The sequence below is a fragment of the Capricornis sumatraensis genome, chromosome 6, assembly GCF_032405125.1.
Source record: "Capricornis sumatraensis isolate serow.1 chromosome 6, serow.2, whole genome shotgun sequence".
In the NCBI taxonomy this organism is placed as follows: domain Eukaryota; kingdom Metazoa; phylum Chordata; class Mammalia; order Artiodactyla; family Bovidae; genus Capricornis; species Capricornis sumatraensis.
This window is the reverse complement of record NC_091074.1, coordinates 83,007,155-83,024,845: the sequence shown is the minus strand read 5'-3', so window position 1 is coordinate 83,024,845 and position 17,691 is coordinate 83,007,155. Positions and strand designations below refer to the sequence as shown.

Sequence of the window (17,691 nt, the reverse complement as noted above, 5' to 3'; positions counted from 1 at the left end):
CAATATCAACCTCATCTTGGTACAGCTCTATAGCAAGTAGTCCACAAAGTGCTATGGTGTGCCTTATCAGGTGATGCTCAGATCAAGCAGACAGGGCAGTTTCACAATGTTCACATTACAGACAAGGAAACTGGAGACTATGGGACTTGCCTGCAGTTCTGCAGACACTGTCTCAGAGCTCAGCTCCCAACCTGCCTTGTTCGACAGCCACAACAAACCACCACCTTCTTGGCATATCTGTCAATAACACACACCTCAACTTTTCAAACCTAAACCCTCTTCCATCATCGAAAACATATGCAGGTTCACTAAAGCAGGCAGCAAATGAACTTAGCCCGGTGGACAGAGGGGATACAGCCAACCTGAGTCACTGAAATTCAATTTGGGGCACCAGGTAAGAGCTTGTCAGTATGTCAGCACCTCGTAAAACCTTTCTTTGAGGCTTGGGTATAGTTTGCACACGGCCTCCTTGCATTCATGATCAAAGGCAGAGCTAACGCAATCTTTGTGTGGCAATGAAGGGCCATTTATAATGTGTAAATCCTTGAAGAGGATTTACAAACCAAATGATGCACAGAAATCCTCTCTTTGACTCATCAAAAGCAGCCATGGAGAGTCTGAGAGCCCATCTGCAGGCAACATGGGGTCAACCTTCCAGGAAGGGGCCCACCAGAGGCAACTGGTCAGCATGGGCAGGGAAGGAAATCACCTGCTTCACCAGAAAGAGCTTCAAAACAGCCTCCATGGATTTAAGAGTTTGCTCTCTGCTCACTTGAGGTGGATGTGCATAGTAGCGCTTTCAGGAAAAGCGTCATCAAGCCGTGGATGGTGCCAGCAGATCCCGAGCCACCAAGAGTGCTTAAGGGACTTCACAGTTTGTGCACAATAATGGCACTAACTGCCCACAAGTTGTTTCTTGTTGTTTGTTTTTTTCACAAATTGTTTATTGACATAAGCAGTCCAGCAGACTCCACTTGAAGAGACCATTAGTAGCTACAATCGGGCTCAGATCCAGAGACCCTTGGAAATGGTTCTAGCTTTTTACTGATGAGGAATCTGAGTCCCAGGAAGTTTCAAGAGTCACTAGAGACACATAACGAGATGTAGCAATACCAGAACTAATCCCAGGTCTGAGCCCAAAATCTGCACTGTTTCCTTTACTTTCCTTATTAACGGGAGAAAATATTACCCATAATCCCACCGTCCTAACCATAAATATTCATCTTTTTTCTAGATCATCTTCCAGTTTCTAGACCATCTTCCGGATCTGGCATGTATATATTGTTTCTTTTTTGTTTTTTTCTCTTTCTTTTTTATGTTTTAACTTATGAAATTATGCAACACTTTAAAAGGACACTTGGAAAATACAGAACAAAACTACATATAGTTCCACTCTATATTACAATTATTTTTTAAGTAGATAAATTAAGATTTTTTATTGGAGTTTCAATATCAAACTCTCAAAAATTAATAGAATGAATATACAGAAAAGTAGAAGGATACAGTAGACCTAAAAAGCACTATGAACAAAGTCAACGTAATTAATAATTATACAATTTTCATGTGTATCTGTTTTACGTGGGTATAATCACAGGGCACATTCACTTAACTGTGGCTTTTTTCTTAATACCACGTTGTCTTAGAGTCTTCACAATTCCATCTTTTATGAGAATTATTCTTTGAAGAATCTATTACGACTTTCTTCACCATTCCCCTGTGTTGAACCTAAAGACTGTTTCCACTTTTCCTCTATTATACATAACGTTCCTATGGACATATTCATGCAAATAACTCCCCCTTCCTTTTTTTTTTCAGCCACTCTGCATAGCTTGTGGGATCTCGGTTCCCCTCCAAGGAATAGAACTCAGATACCAGCAGTAAAAGCCCTAAGTTCAACCACTGGACAGCCAGGGAATTCCCATTTTCCCCTTACTTTAAATGGTTTTCTCTGGAGAGGGTTCTAGCATTGAGTGAGCTTACTGGGTGGGTTACAGTTCTTAATACATATGAACACATTGCATTCCAGAGCATCATCACTTCATACTGCCTCTAGCCACGCATCAGGATGTCACCCCAGCCAGCGCCGCTATTTTCACTTTATTTGCCTGCTATTTAAGGGAATAAAAACAAAGCTCTTTTCACTATTCTAAGCCGTCTCTGTTTTAGATCAATGGCCATCTTCCAAGACCCAAGTAGGGGACGAAGCAATACATAAGCGAGCAGATCAACCAGCTGGACAAAGAGGTTACTGACAATTTAACCGGAATATGATGAAATGGTGACAGCCGCCATCTTAGCTCTCCAGTCCCCTCATACCTTCTCTTAGCTTTGTCCATCTGAGTCATAAACTGATCCCCTCAAGGCCGCCTTGTGAGGCCAACAAGCCAAGGCAGCAGCCCAGGCACCTGGGCCCCAAGTGCACAGAGCACAGCTGTGCTTTCTCTCAGCTCCATGAACGCTTACAGACAGATAAGGCACTGAATAGGAAGTGCCCGCTGCAAAGCCGCATGATGAAACCACGGCCCGGGGGGAGCAGGCAAGGGAAGCCAGAGGTGAGCATTCCAGCCAGACTCAGAAACAAAGCCTCCAACTCCAGGTCCATGCAGAATTTCTCCAAGAGATGTTGAAATCATTGACTAACTGTGGAGAGGGCCCTGTTTCCTGTAATTAGACAGGCACGCTGAGTCTCCATCTGGAGAAAAGCCAACTTTACGGCCCCTCACATCCATGCATCAGTGGTGGGAGAAACACAGAGTGTGCCTCAGGCTCATGTTTGGATCCTGGAATTCCTCTAAGCCATCTGAAGTCCTGAGGATCCTCACGTACAGGGACTGCACAGGCCTGCGAGCTGGCTGACTCTCAAATGCCCTGATCAGACAACGGGGCTTCAACTCCACCCATCAAATATGCTCATGTTTGTGAACGTTAGAGTAGGGACTTGCCGGTACTCCAGTGGTTGGGAGTCTGCCTGTCAGTGCAGGGGACATGAGTTCGATCCCTGGTTCGGGAAGATCCCACATCACAACTACTGAGCCTGTGCTCTACAGCCCATGCTCCGCAACAAAAAAAGCCACATTATGAGAAGCCCACGCACTGCAACTAGAGAAATTCCAACAAAAATTAATTTTACAGCCAAAAATTAATTTTAGATTAAAAATTAATCTAAAAAAGTTAGAGTACCAGTTGGCAGCCTGAGCTGGCACCCAGCTCTGCCATCCACTAGCTGTACAACTCTGAATCCTTCACCTTCTCTAGGCCTCAGTTTTCCTATCTGTTAAATGGGGGTAACAGCATCCCCTTGCAGGGTTGTTAGGAACTGGTGTTTATAAAGGGCTTATCCCAGTGTCTGGCAGAGTAGGTCTTACACAACCATTTGGAAAATAAATTGAAAGTAAAATAGGAATGTCTTGAGCCTATAAGACTGCTTGACCTAATTCCTGGCATGAAGTCAGTCTTCTCCACGCGCTCAATTGGGCTTTGACATAGAATGTGAAGGGGTCGGGGCTTGGGCACTGTGGGGGCACAGAACCCTCCAGCGCTGCTGTGGGCTGGGTGGCAGGGACAGGGCTCAGGGCAGGGGTGCGGGGGGTGGTTACAGGCTCAGGTGGAGGACCCATGAGGGGTAACAATGTAGGAAGGGAGCAAATAAAGACATTATTGAGAGAAGGCCAGAGGCTCCCAGTGCCAGGAGAGAGGCCTAGGACTTTGAGGTATTCATCCAGCCAAACAGTCTCCAGCATAAAACTGAGTAAGACAAAAACAAGCAAAACAAATCTGTCCTGTTTACACAGCAAGTAGGCACGGGTCATAAAATAAAAGATAGTGAATGCTAAAGCAGGAAGGCTCATAGAGACCCTCTGTCAACAGGCATAAATATAGACTTTTCACCACCCCACCCCCCGACCAGGGAACCACCCTCCCCACCCTCTTTCTGACCCCAGGACACCATGATGGAAACAATCTTCCTGTCCACTGGAAAGTCTTAAGCCGGAAGAAATGCATCTATTTGGATTGTGAAGAATTGGCCAAGCAGAGCAGAGAACACAAACTAATCATCATGAAGAAAGTCCACGTAATTCCAATCACAAGCAAAGAAACCTGATCTTACCCTGGAAACATCACTGCAGTGCGAATCTCCGGCAGGCCTTCAGAATATTGAGACTGTTTATATTTTCAAACCTCCCCCGCACCCCCCAGGGATACGGTAACTCCAGGCTGGGATGGATGACCTGGTTTTCCCCTTTCCCTCTCCAGGCAGGGAGGAGAAGGAGGTGAGTTTCCTAAATGCTGGAAGCACTGGCAGCCCCAGGATCTGCAGATTTCCTGAGCAGATCCTCCCCTTCCATCAGCACCCTTTACCAGACACAAGGCCCCAGCTACCAAGATGATGACCAAAAGGTAAGTGTGTGCATGAGTGTGTGTATATTCGCATATGCATGTGCATGTGTGCACACACGTGTGTATGCCTGCTTGTGTATGTGTGTGTGTGCACCTATGCATGTGTGCCTGCTTCTCTATGTGTGTGTGCACATATGTGTGTGTGCCTACAGGCCTGTGATGGAGGCAGAAGGGTAGGAGGCGAGCTCCCTACTCTACTTCCTGTAGCCTCCAGGCTGCTTTAAGAAAATGGAAGAGACTTCCCAGTTGTTGTTTTTTTTTCACTTTTAATTGGAGGATAATTGCTTTACAATGTTGTGTTGGTTTCTGCCATACATCAAAGTGAATCAGCCATTAAGTATACGTATGTCCACTTCCTCTTGAACCTACCTCCCACTACCATCCCCCACCCCTCTAGGTCATCACAGAGCATGGGGTTGAGTTCCCTGTGTTACACAGCAGCTTCCCACTAGCTAGCTATTTTACATAGAGCAGTGTATATATTTCAGTGCTTCTCTCTCAATTCATCCCACCCTCTCCATCCTCTGCTGTGTCCAAAAGTCTGTTCTCTACATCTGCGTTCTCTAGTCTTGCCCTGCAAAGAGACTTCCCAGTTTTCACCACAAAGTCTGCCATAAATAAATTCCAGACTACAAACAAATGATGAAAAGCATGCAGGAAACTAATGAGGGACGGGGACCCTAGGGGCTGAGGGGGAGACAACTAAAAGGGACCCCGTGTGGGGGTGGGTCAGACTCAGCTCTCAGGAGCTCCACCTCAAAGAGGGGGTAGCCACTGGCTGTGTTGGGCCAAGATGAGGTGGCGGGGGAAACATGTGAGTAATGACACTTCCTCTGTTTGTCTCAGCCTTTGGTTGCCTGGGACTACGCGACCACAGATTCGGGACGGGCCTGCCAAAAATAAGAGATTACAGGGCTGTGCGGAACATCACGAAAAAATAAAAGTCACACCACAAGGCTTTCACGTGCAAAGACTGCATCTGTCTGTTTTCCTTCCTGCTGGATCCTTGTGGGGAAGGGAACCTGACCAGAAACTCAAGGATTTACAGCTTCCTAATGAAACACACAGACCAACAGACGTAATGTGAAGAGCTGTATCGAAACGCTCCGGCCCAAGGTCACTGTCAATAACAGGAAAGGATAGCAAGCCCCTTCATCAAACAGGGTCACATTTACACTCCTATCAAAGGAGATAATCAAACACACCCTCGGATCTAATGACAGTCATCTTTCTCTGAAAATACAGGCCACAGTAGAGTGAGGGTCACACCTACTGTAATTCAGGACGTCACATGTGGATACCCACCAAATAACATAAGGACGAGAGCACCTAGTTCAAACAAGAACTGTTGTAAACACAGGGCTGTAATTAGCAACCGAACAATTCCTCCCTTGTTCAAAGCTCGTACAAAGAAGGGCATGGCAACCCACTCCAGTATTCTTGCCCGGAGAATCCCATGGACAGAGGAGCCTAGTGAGCTACAGTCCATGGGGTCGCAGCGGGTCAGACACGACTGAGTGACTAACACACTCGTACAAAGCTGCTGTGACAGACTCGCTGTGTATAATAAAGAAAACAGTGGCAACCAGGCTGGAGTTCAACCCAGAAACAAAAGCACGGGGGATCCGTGCTCTATTCTGTTTATTCCAACGTTGCACAATTCTCTTTGCATCCCCTCCAAATAAAGGCGGCCAGGGAAGGAAGAGTTGGTGATGTCATGTGTTGACTGGGATCTATCTAGAGCCAGCATAATTGACGGGTGTTTTCCTCCTAGGAATCTGGACTGGATTCAAAAACATAGCATAACATCTCTGCAGCCGGAACCACGGCCCTTGTACCATGATGTGCTGCCCATCTCGGGCTGAGGGCTGGCAGTTCAATGGGTCTTTTTTCTTCTTGTTGATTAAGAAGACTCTGACTAGCAGCCAGTGTATCTGGACAACAAGATCTAAGCTGGATAAGGGACCCAGCTGTTCAGGGAGCTTCCATGACATTTATATAACTGTGTGGATGGTGGAGAGTTTAGGCACTACACAAACACCCCTGCGTGACTATACATAAATTTAAGCATTTCCTCACATTCTGTTTTCTTCCTTCCCAGGAATGACAAGGGTTAAGAGACAGCAACTCAGATGAAAATGATAACTTCAAGGGAATTTGCTTCTTATAAAATTCCTTTAAGTGTGAAAGCACTTACATGCCAAAAAATTGAAGGAAAAATTTTATTATTCCATCATTCAAAGAAAATCATTATTAATATACTGATGTATGCCTATGGAATCTTTTTTCCTACCCACTATACATACATATATATTCTTTATGAAAATAGTATAATTTTATGGTTTAAATTACACTTCAATAAAGCTTTTCTCTAAAAAAAGGTAAAATCAAATTGGACACGTGATCAAGCCCTGCTTTCTTCCATCAATACACTGTGAACATATTCATATTAATAAATATTTTCTATAATGTTTTTTATGACTCCATAACATTTTGTTCTAGAAGTAGTCATAATTTACTTAGTCAATCACTTATTTTGGCCACTTAGGTCGTTTCTAACTTTTTCTCACAATTGCAGTGAACATCCTTACGATTAAATGTTTGCAGATTATCCTGGATCAAGGGGTATGAATATTTTTTCTTCATGAACTTTTTCTTTTTTAAATTTATTTTTTAATTGAGATAATTGTTTTATAACAATGTGAATCAGCTATATACATACAAATATTCCCTCCCTCTTGAGCCTCTTTTCCACCCACCCACCCCTCCCATCTAGGTCATCACAGATCACCAAGCTGAGTTCCCTGTGCTATACAGCAGCTTCTCATTAGCTATTTACTTTATGCATGGTAGTGTATATGTGTCGATGCTACTACAATTTCAAAGTTCCTGTTAACTAGTGTCTTACTGCCCCCCACAAAGGTCATCCCAATGTAAACACCTATCAGCAGTCTATGAGGCCCATTTCACAGAAACACTGGGGGAAACATCTGAAAATTTAGTAGACAAAAACTTAGCTCATTGCTAAGTTAACCTGTATTTCTTTCATTACTCATCCAGATGAATATTTCTGCTTAAGTTTAATAGTAGACTTATTTTCCTTTTGTGAATACCTTGTTCATACCCTTTACCTTCACTATTAAAGCATCTTTCATTACAGTGTTATGATTTCATATTTTAAATATTATCAACTCTATGTCATATATTGCAAATAAAATTTCCTACTTCTTGTTTTTCTTTTAATCATTTTACTGTGACGGTACTCCAGTGTCACCATCTTTTCTGATTTCTACCTTTGATGAAACACCTTCTACGACCCTTTGATTATATTTTTTTTTCTGGTTCTCTTTTGACTTTGTTGTTGAAATTTAACTTTAACTCATTTGGAAGATATTTTGGCATATGATTTGAGGTAAGGAATTTACTTTTCTTTGTTTTTCAAATAGTTGACTATCTCAGCATAATACTGTAACTATGTTATGATTTCACTATGAGTTAGAAGTGTTATTTTTTTCATACATCAAATACTTGAATACAGTTGGCACTTACAGATTTTCTATTTTTTCCTATTGATGTATGTGCCTCTTCTGGAGCTAGTACCACGCCACCTAAATATCTAGTGGTCTCATCCTTTTCATCATTAAGCTTTTTACAAATTTCTCTTAGTTCTTATTATCTATTGATTCTTCCGCCAGAACTTCAGAGTCTGTCAGGTGTCCAAAAAAAGAAAAAGAAACAACACTTTTTAAAGTTTTGGTTGGAATCACATTGAATTTATAATTAATCTCTAAATAATCTGCTTTTTCAGAGTATTAGGTCTTTCCATTCATTAACATAGCACATTTTAAATTGATTAAAGTCTTTTCTTGGGTCCAAAACATACAAATGTATTCTCATAATTCTTGGTTACTTTATATTTTGTGTTGCTATTGTGAATGGGATTTTTAAATTATATTTTCCAATTGGTTCTTTCTGGCATATGGCAAAGCTATTCATTTTTAATAATATATTTCTATACTCAGTCATTTATTAATAAACCTTTTTCTTAGAACCAATTATCTTCTTCAGTTAATTCCTTTGAGTATTTAAGGTAAACCACCTAACAAATATCAATCATTTGGTTTTTGCTTTCCAACAGTGTTACTTCTTATTTTTCCTGTCACATTACATTGACTAAGACTTCCAGGACAATGTTAAAGAACAGTGATAAATAGTGGCATTCTGGCCCCTTACTCATCAGGGTAATATATATATACCCAGCAAAACTGATATACTTGTAAATTCTAAAGCATTCCACACTATTATTCACCAAATGCCACATGCCTCAATCCACTGACCCATGTCTCTCTTCTAATTGGACACCTCTTCCTCATGCCCACCCCACAATCAGACTCCAGGACAGAATCCTGGCCAGCCTTCAGAGCCTTCATCCAAGTCTTGGACCCATCTGGGAAAGCCTTTCCATAACCATCTCTGGACCATTTTAAAGATTTCTTCTTCTCTGTTGCCCCTGAACCTTAGTCTAAAAATAATCACATTTTGGGAATTCCCCAGAAGTCCAGTGGTTAAGACTCCACACTTTCATTGCTGAGGTCACAGTTTCGATCCCTGGTTAGAGAGTTAAGATCCCATAAGCCATGCAGTACAGCCAAAAAAATTTTTTTTTTATTTTTAAAATTAAAATGATCACACTTTATTGTAATCCTTTCTTTGTGGGTCTCCCCAGTAAGCAGCAATAGAACAGAATAGAGCCCATATCTGCAGTCCTAATGGATAGACCAGGACCTACCAAGTAGCCTAATAAAGACCATGAATGTGTGAATGACTTGATGGATGAATGAACAGGGTTTCATAGTGGAGGAAACCACAGAGGTTATACAGAGTAATACTGAAATGGCACTGGGAAGGACCACATCCTTCCGGGCTATCTCTCCCTCCACCCACATCAATGCAGCCCCAGCCACCCAGCACCATTCTCAGTTCACAGGTTTATGAGGTGTTTATCACTATGACATCAGAAGCATCCAGAAAGTGATGATGGAGTCATCTGAGATCCAGCACATGCACTGAAACCATGCCTCGCACCTGATTACCACAGCAACAAGCCAAGCAGGACAGGAGCTGGCCAGGGATCCAGAGGACCAGGGTCTGAGTTGTCATTCAGCCTCATATTAGTTGGGTGGATTTGGGCAAGTCACTTAACCTCTCTATTCTGCAATTTCCTCAGAAGTGGGGGTCACTTCCCACCCTCTTGATCAAACCAGTCAATCCTAAAGGAAATCAGTCTCGAATATTCATTGGAAGGACTGATGCTGAAGCTGAAGCTCCAATAATTTGGCCACCTGATGTGAAGAGCTGACTCATTAGAAAAGATCTTGATGCTGGGAAAGATAGAAGGCAGAAGGGGACAACAGAGGATAAGATAGTTGGATGTCATCATCGACTCAATGGACGTAAGTTTGAGCAAACTCCAGGAGATAGTGAAGGACAGGGAAGTCTGGCATGCTGCAGCCCGTGGGGTTGCAAAGAGTCAGGCATGAATTAGTGACTGAACAGCAACAATTGATCTTACAGAGGTAGAAAGCAACCCTGAGTAAAGACTGTGAGCAACAGATACAGGATGTGATTAGTTTTATTATGCTGGCCTATGGAAAGGGGAGATGTCCATCTGAGGCAGGCACAGACTAGCCTGGGAGATCTCTGCCCTGGCCTGGCAGTCTACAGAAGGTGTTAGAGAGAAAGACACTGGAGCAAATAGGCCACAAGGCCTCAGCCAAGTTACCTCCTTGGCACAAGACCTCTTACCTGCCCACCCCACCATAAAGCAGAATAAACACTGTGAAATCATTCAGTCGTGTTGGACTCTTTGCAAGCCAGGGACTGCAGCCCACCAGGATCCTCTGTCCAAGGGATTTTCCAGGCAAGGTTACTGGAGTGGTTTGCCATTTCCTTCTCCAGGGGATCTTCCCGACCCAGGGATCGAACCTGGGTCTCCTGTACTGCAGTGAGATTCTTCACTGACTGAGCCACCAGGAAGTCCAAGCAGAATAAAGGGTACTCATAAAAGACAGCAAAACAGGACCCACTCTGGGACCCATGGGACACAGCAGTGCATCTGGAGGGGCAGACAGGGGTCTGAAAGGAAAGAAAGTGGCCATTCCAGCCAGCCAGGGACAGTGAGCCCCAGAGTGAGGATTTCTGGGACTGTCGGGGTGAGGACAGAGAGCCCTGTTTTTCTGCATGCATGTTTGCTTAGTTGCTCAGTCATGTTCGACTCTTTGCGACCTCATGAAGTGCAGCCCACCAGGCTCTTCAGTACATGAGATTCTCCAGGCAAGAATACTGGAGTGGGTTGCCATGGGCTCCTCCAGGAGATCTTCCCGACCCAGGTATCCAATCCACGTCTCCTGCTGAGCCATCAGGGAAGCCTGTTTATCTGAGACATCCCTAATTTCAATTATTCTTTCTTATCTCTAGGAACATCCTCATACTTTTCACATCTGATGTCCCCATGCAGAGTTAGGAAAACATACTCAAAACCAAGTTCTCACATCGTGGGTCAAGGAAAGTGTGACTAAAGGCTCATGAACAAGTGGACTGGCTTTATAATAAAGCCTAGAGTCAAAACCACAATGAAATATCACCTCACACCCCTTGAGATGGCTGTAATCCTAAAAAGAAAGCAACAGGTTTTGGTGAAGATATGGAGAAATTGGGGTCCTTGAATGCTGTTGGTCAAAATGCAAAATGTCACTTTGGGAAAACAGTTTGACAGTTTCTCAAAAAGTTAAAGACAGAATTACCATGTGACCCAGCAATTCTGCTCCTGAATATAAACCCAAGGGAAAGGAAAATGTATGTCCACATAAAAACTTGCTTGCAAGCGATAGTATTCATTCAGAAAAGCCAAAAAGTGGAAACAGCCTTAAATCCAACTAATCAATGGATAAGCAAAACGTAGTATATTCTATGACATATTATTTGTCCATAAGAAGGAATAAGGTACTAATACATTCGACAACATGCATCAGTCTTGAAGACATCACGCTAAGGGAAAGAAGCCAGACGCAAAAGACCACACATTGTGTGATTCCATTTCTATGAAATGTCCAGAGTAGGCAAATCAGCAGAGAACTTTCTGTTTTAGTTTTTGCCATGGTCTGGGAAATTACAAGTAACTGCTAATTTATATAGAGCTTCTTTGGGGAATAGTAAAAATGTTCTAAGGGGTTCCCTGGTGGCTCAGTAGTAAAGAATCTGCTTGCGACACAGGAGACTCAGGTCCAATCCCTGGGTCAGGGAGATCCTCTGGAGAAGGAAATAGCAACCCACTCCAGTATTCTTGCCTGGGAAATCCCATTGACAGAGGAGCCTGGTGGGTTATAGTCTATGGGGTCACAAAGAGTCAGACATGACTGAGCAACTAAAGAACGACAATAAAGAATGTTTTGAAATTAGATAGGAGTGAAGTTTGCACAATTCTGTAAATACCCTAAAAAAAAAAATTGTACACTTTAAAAGAGTGAATTTTATGGTAAATAAATTTTATATATTTTTAATTTTTAAAGAGCCAATATAGTGTGTGTAAGCCAATATATTTATTCATACATAAATAAGGACAGAATAAGTGAATGAAGCCTAAACTGATGAGACTTCAGTTACTGAACATCTCCTCTTGATGCAATTCCTAAGAGAAAACAAGAAGAATAGACTGCCTTTTTGCAAACTGCCTTAAAGACAAAGAGAATGAAGAAAAGACAGGGCCAAGCCAATCCACGAGAAGGGAAGGTAATCAGGAAAATAACATTTTTTGGCAGAATCAGGGATGGAAAAGCTATCAGTTGCTAGAGGACATCTTCAATTGGCAAGGAGACAGCGGAAAGAGAGGATTTATGTCAGAAAGGCAGAAATGTCTCATAGCATGCGACTTCTGGATCCCCTGACTCTATCAGAACAAAAGCCCGTCCGCACAAGCCGAAGGACCCAGAAAATACAGATGAGAGAGAGCCTTCCATCTCCTGACGTGGATGGCAGGGGGTGGCAGAACTCGCCAATAAACAGAACTGAATGCTTTCAGGAAGGAAAGAAATTTGGGTGATGGTGAAGAGGTACCTCTGTAATACCCAAGGATATGACATGTCAGAGTTACACTGTCCATTTTAATCGAGTCTCAGTGAAAGAAGAGTAAGAGGAGAGGTGTATAATGAAATGAGAAATGACTGCTAAAGCCAATTGCTACCAGGAAGCAAATTTAGCCCTTCAAACATCTCAGGATCCAGGTGTCATGACAAAGGGTTTTGACTGGACTTTCCTGGTGGCCCAGTGACTAAGACTCTGGGCTTCCATTACAGGGGGCCTAGGTTCAATCCCTGGTCAGGATACTAGATCTTACATGCATCAACAAAGATCCTGCATGTTACAGCAAAGACCCAGTGCAGCCACATAAATGTTCTTAAAATAAAAAAAGTTTTGACTCTCAGAAGCAAAACTGGGCTGCAGGGACTTCCTTGGTGGTCCAATGGTTAAGACTCTGAGTTCTCAAAGCAGAGGGCACGGCACGGGTTCGATCCCTGGTCAGGAAACGAGATCACGCACACTGCAATTAAAGATCCCACATGCAGCAAGTAAGATCCGGCATAGCCAAAATAAAATTAAATTTTAAAAACTGGACTGCAGGGCCTACTTCCTTCCTATAGGACCTACCCAAGCCGTGTCACACCCGCCATCTCACAAAATCCTTACAGCAACCCTATTAGGCAAGACAGGCTGATCCCGGCCCTTTTGACAACTGACAAAACCAAGACAGAAACGTGGGGCAACTTGCCTGAGCTAATAAGCAGAGGGTCAAGACCCGAATTAAGGTCTCTTGATTCCTGGCTCTGTGAAGACGTGTCATCAAGAAGTTGAGGCCTCAAATTCTTTCCATTAGACCTCATGCTTCTCTTTAGAGGATCTCCATAAGGGAAAAATAATGCAGAGAGCAGCAACCCCAAGTCTGAGAAACTGTTTGATCTTCCCTGTTTCTGCTCCTCCTCAAAAAATGCCATGTGCCCGAGGTGTTCCCCAGCCAAACTTGTGAAGAGCTGAGCCTTATGACCCTTGCAAGTGGGGGCCGAGCCAAAGTGATTCGGAGAAATGGGGAGAGATGGGGCCCAGGCAAGGGCGAGGAGACCTTTGAAGCGGCTTGCGTGCCGCCATCTGGCTGTGCACAGAGAAGGGTTCCTGGGCTCCAGAAGAGGGATTAAGTTCAGTTGATGAATACACAGCATGAGTCACTCCTCCTGGTTGCTCTCCAAATCCCTCCTGGGACACAGGGGGACATCTAAGGCATCCATCCTGTGCTTCTGTTGGGAGACCAGAGATGCTCAGCACACCACCATCTCAGTAAGCATCTTTCCCTGCTGGACACAGCCTTCTGCTCAGTGACAGACGGTCATTAGCTGATCACTAGTTCCCCCTCATATCACAGAAAAATGACTTCTACATAAAAGCTGGGTCAAAGGATCTTTCTGTTTCTTGGGGACCAGGCAGCCCAAGGCCCCATCACAAGCTGCAGGTGGGCACTGCATCCAGGATGTTTGTGCAGCATCCTGGGCACAGAGCAGCATTGATGAGCACACTCTTTGTTTGGGGGAGGGGCGAGATTTTTGGTTTGTTTTCATTTGTTGGTTTAGCCATGCAGTGTAGCTTGCAGGATCTTAGTTTACTGACTAGGGACTGAATCCACACCCTCCACAATGAAAGCGCAGAGTACTAACCACTGGGAGCTTCCCAGGTGCCGCTAGTGGTAAAGAACCCACCTGCCGATGCAGGAGACGTAACAGATGCAGGTTCAATCCCTGGGTTGGGAAGATCCCCTGGAGGAGGGTATGGCAACCCACTCCAGTATTCTTGCCTTGAGAATCCCGTGGACAGAGGAGCCTAATTGGCAGGCTACAGTGCATGGGGTCAAAAAAGAGTCAGACACAACTGAAGTGACATGCACTAACCACTGGACCTCCAGAGAATCCCCGTGAGCACGCTCTTTGACTGTTCAAAAGCAAGCAATGCTCTTTATTCTGTGGCCCAAGAGTGCCAAGAGCCCAGCCCTAACACGTGCAAGCTCCGTGGCTTTAGGCAAGTCACCTGGCTTCTCTGGACTTCCCATTCTTCATTTACAGCATGAGGATGTATATGTGCATGCTCACTTGCGTCCGACTCTTTGTGACCCCATGGGCTGTAGCCCACCAGGCTCCTTTGTCCATGGGATTTCCCAGGCAGGAAATCTTCCAGAGGATCTTCCCAACCCAGGGATCGAACCTGCGTCTCCTGCATGTCCTGCACTGGCATTTGAAATCCTTACCACTGAGCCCGCTGGGAAGCCTCACAGCATGAAGACAAACCCAGCTATTTTCAGAGTCGACGTAAGGATTAGAAATGCTTCGGCCATACCACCCTGAACGCGCCTGATCTCGTCTGATCTTGGAAGCTAGGCAGGGTTGGGCTTGGTTAGGACTTGGATGGGAGACCACCTAGGAATACCAGGTGCTGTAGGCTTAATGAAAAAAAAAGAAAAGAAATGCTATGTACAGGGTTCGCACTGGGGCACAGACTCCAATAAACAGTATCCCTTTTCTGTTCCTTCCAAATCATCTCACCTTCTACTGTATCTTGTGCTAAGGATGGAACCATATAGCTCCCTGCAACCTCCTTGCAGGTTGGTGCCTGGATCCAGAGAGCAGCCAGTGGGTCATTCCCCTTCAGAGGCATTCAGAGGACATGAGAGCTCCATGCAAGCCCCTTGGAGGAAGAGTGGCGCATATTGGGGTATGGGTGTACCTGGGCAGTCTGCTTTACGCTGTTGTCCTGGCATAACAATTGTTGCTGTTCTGTCACTCAGTCATGTCCTCAGTCATGTCCGACTCTTTGTGACCTCATGGACTGTAGCTCACCAGGCATAACAATTAGTAGCAGCCTTTTCACTCTCAAATGCGCATCCAATTTGGACAATAACTTAAATGTCCGTTCTATACACAGGGCTGAAGCCCCCATCTAATTATGTTAAAAGATGCTAAAACACACCACCAATTCTGAGCCTGTTGTTGGGATACTCTGTAGGGCTTATATTTAACTCTGAAGCAAAAATTACACTGTCTCCAAAATACAAAGTCCACCCCCCTTCACAGGGCTCAGTGAAATGAAGTGAAGTGAAAGTCACTCAGTTATGTCTGACTCTTTGCAACCCCATGGACCATAGCCTGCCAGGCTCTCAGTCCACGGGATTTTCCAGGCAAGAATACTGGAGCGGGTTGCCATTTCCTTCTCCAGGGGATCTTCCTGACCAAGGGATCGAAGCTGGGTCTCCTGCACTGCAGGCAGATTCTTTACTGACTGAGCCACCGGGGAACCCATAAGGGATCCGGGCTCAGAGCGACCCCCAAATTATCTGCAGTCCCTCAGGACATAGTTTCTAACTAAACTCTTTTTTTGCTTTAACTAGGGATCTGTTCTGCCATTTTTTCCTACCTCCGTGATTTGTGGAGCTAATGAGCCAAAGCAAAAAATAAATAAATGACAATAATAAAGATTCCCACCTGAATGAAAGAAGCAGAAGTGAATGTCAAAGGAAAAGCGTTGTCTGCCTGGACGGATAACATGGACGGATCTAGAGATTATTATACTAAGTGGAGTAAGCCAGATAGAGAAAGACAAAGATCATATGATTTCACTTATATGCGGAATCTTTTTTTAAAAAAAGATACAAATGAATTAATCTCTAAAACAGACATAGATCCACAGACATGGAAAACCAATTCGTGGTTACCAAAGGGGAAAGCGTGGGTAGAGATAAATTAGGAGTTTCGGTTAATATATACACACTGTTGCTGCTGCTGCTGCTGCTGCTGCTGCTGCTGCTAAGGCGCTTCAGTCGTGTCCAACTCTGTGCGACCCCATAGATGGCAGCCTACCAGGCTCCCCCGTCCCTGGGATTCTCCAGGCAAGAACACTGGAGTAGGTTGCCATTTCCTTCTCCAATGCATGAAAGTGAAAATTGAAAGTGAAGTCGCTCAGTCGTGTCCGACTCTTAGCGACCCCATGGACTGAAGCCTACCAGGCTTCTCCATCCATGAGATTTTCCAGGCAAGAGTATTGGAGTGGGGTGCCATTGCCTTCTCCGATATACACACTGAGATATATAAAATGGGGCTTTCCCAGTGGCTCAGTGGGTAAAGAATTTGCCTGCCAATGCATTAGACGCAGGAGACAAGGGTTCGATCCCTGGGTTGGGAAGATCCCCTAGAGAAGGAATGGCAACCCACTCCAGTATTCCTGCCTGGGAAATCCCATGGATAGAGCAGTCTGGCAGGCAACAGTTGGGCACAACTGAAGCGACTGAGCATGAAAGCACATATATCAAATAGATAAACCAACAAGGACCTATTGTATAGCATAAGGAATGATAGTCAATATTTTATAGTGGCCTATAAGGGAAAGAAATCTGACAAAGAGAGTGTGTGTGTGTATGTGTGTGTGTGTGTGTGTGTGTGTGTGTGTTTACAGCTGAGTCACTGTGCTGTACACTTGAAACTAACAGGTTTGTAAATCAAGTATATTTCAATAAAATAGATTTAAAAAAACACATTTTGTGTTTCTTAAATACATTTTAATACATTAAAAAAAATGCCAGGCACTATCCGTCAGGGCCCAACACTGTCACCTCTGAGAGGTCTGACACAGTCCTTTCATTTGATCCCGCATGAGAGGAACGGGTCCCTGGCCAGTCTGCCAGAGAGGAGCAAGCTCTGAGTCCCACAGGACTCTTATGCCACGCGTCTCTGAGTGTGAGGCCCTCTAAGGCTAAAAGCTCCTTTGCCAAAACAGCCCCTGGAGAAGAATTTGTCACCAGCACTGCCAGAGGACTGACCAGAGGCCATGCACTGGAAGCTCGGCAAGCCTCGAGGCTGTGGGAAGCATGACATGACGCTTGTGCAAGGGAATGCAGACCTCCTTGCACGAATCCACCACAAAAAACGAGGGGTCCAGGCACTCAATAGCACGATAACAACCCATTATAAAACTGGCCCTATTTGAATTCCTTTTTTGGCTAAAAAGTCAAATCTAGCAAGAGTTATTCACTGGATGAGCCACTTGTTGATGACACTGCTTTGCATCTGTGGGGTCAAATGAATTGTCAAGAAAATTAAGCCCCAAATTCTTTCAGCAATTATTCAGAGGGAAAAAAAAAAAAAAAGAAGAAAGTGAAAAAAAATTTTTTTGTATAAGAAATCATTTTAAAGGGCTTTTTATAGATGA

At 44.2% G+C, this 17,691-nt stretch overlaps 1 protein-coding gene and 1 pseudogene across 2 annotated transcripts in view; one reads left to right on the top strand and one right to left on the bottom strand.

Moving 5' to 3' along the window:
* DPYSL2 (dihydropyrimidinase like 2) overlaps positions 1 to 17,691 on the bottom strand; it is a 116,405-nt gene that overhangs the window by 42,072 nt on the left and 56,642 nt on the right. The window lies entirely within an intron of this gene.
* LOC138081588 (5S ribosomal RNA) lies at positions 14,816 to 14,934 on the top strand (annotated as a pseudogene).